We start from the raw sequence: 1639 nt of genomic DNA on the forward strand, positions 1-1639 counted from the left end.
CCACCGCACTCGCCCCGCGCGACGCACCATCGTGTGCGGGCACGCGCTCGCCTCCCCTGCGTCGGCCGCACTCACCGCGACCCAGGGCTACCCCGGCCACGTCCACCGCTTGCCCTGGTCGCGTACGCACGCGCCGGCCGCGTCCATGGAGCGCCCCCTCCCCCCCGCGCTCCCTCTCGTCCTCTCCCCGCGCCCGACCACGCCTCCCGTCGCCGTTGGTCACCGCACCCGGCCCCGTGGCGCCCCTGTTCGCCCCTCTCCGCCCTGCACGTCGTCGCCGGTCCGGCCTCCTACCACGGCCCCGCCATGCCGCTGCTCCGGCCAAGGTCGCCGTGCGCCCGCGCCGCACCCCTGGGGGCTTCGCCCGCATCCACGCCCAGCGCCCGTTCGGGCGACAACCGTCGCCTGCACCCGAAACCCGCAAGGCCCCCCTGTGGGCCAATGACAGTGGGGGCCCACGCCCAGAACTTAAAAAAAAGAGAAGGAGAATTAAAAATAAAAATAATAAATAAAAATAAAAATGATTTAATAAAATTAATTATTAATTAATTAATTGTCTAATGAATTAATTAAGTTAATTAATCTGGTTTAATTAATTTAATTAACTAGTTTGGTTAATTAAATAGTAATTAAATGAACTAATCTCTAGTTAACCTAAACAGTGTATGACAGGTAGGTCCCACTGGACCCACTGGTCAGGTTGACCAAGTCAACTCTGTTGACTGTTGATGTTAGCATGACATCAAGCTGATGTCATCATTCCATTTTCGAATTAATTTGAATAATTAATTAAATTCCAGAAATTAATAAAATCTTTAGAAAATCATATCTTTTAATCCGTAACTCGGATTAAAATATTTTCAACATGAAAGTTGCTTAGAACGACGAGACGAATCCGGATACGCAGCCCGTTCGTCCGCCACACACCCCTAACATATCAAACTCGCAACTTTCCCCCTCCGGCTCCTCTGCCCGAAAACACGGAACACTGGGAATACTTTCCCGGATGATTTCCCCCTTCGCCGGCATCACCTCATACTGCGTTAGGACACTCCTAGCACCGCTCTTTGTCATGTCTTGCGTCGTCTTGCTTATGTTTGCACTGTATTTATTGTTTCTTCCCCCTCTTCTCTTCGGTAGACTACGAGACCGACGCTGCTGCTGCCCAGTTCGACTACGGAGTTGACGACCCCTCTCTCTTGCTAGAGCAACCAGGCAAGCCCCCCCCCTTGATCACCAGATATCGCCTATTCTTCTCTATACTGCTTGCATTAGAGTAGTGTAGCATGTTACTGCTTTCCGTTTATCCTATTCTAATGCATAGCCTGTCATTGTTGCTATAGTCATTGATACCTTACCTGCAATCCTAAATGCTTAGTATAGGATGCTAGTTTATCATCATTGGCCCTACATTCTTGTCAGTCTGCCTTGCTATACTATTGGGCCGTGATCACTCGGGGGTGATCACGGGTATATATTATACATATATACATACTATACGGATGGTGACTAAAGTTGGGTTGGCTCGAGGAGTACCCGCGAGCGATTCACGGATTGGGGGCTGAAAGGACCTTTGTCCCGACGGCCCTCTGTGTGGATCTTTGTGGCGGAGCGACAGGGCAGGTTGAGACCACCTAGG

Source organism: Triticum aestivum, chromosome 7B, assembly GCF_018294505.1.
Source record: "Triticum aestivum cultivar Chinese Spring chromosome 7B, IWGSC CS RefSeq v2.1, whole genome shotgun sequence".
In the NCBI taxonomy this organism is placed as follows: Eukaryota; Viridiplantae; Streptophyta; class Magnoliopsida; order Poales; family Poaceae; genus Triticum; species Triticum aestivum.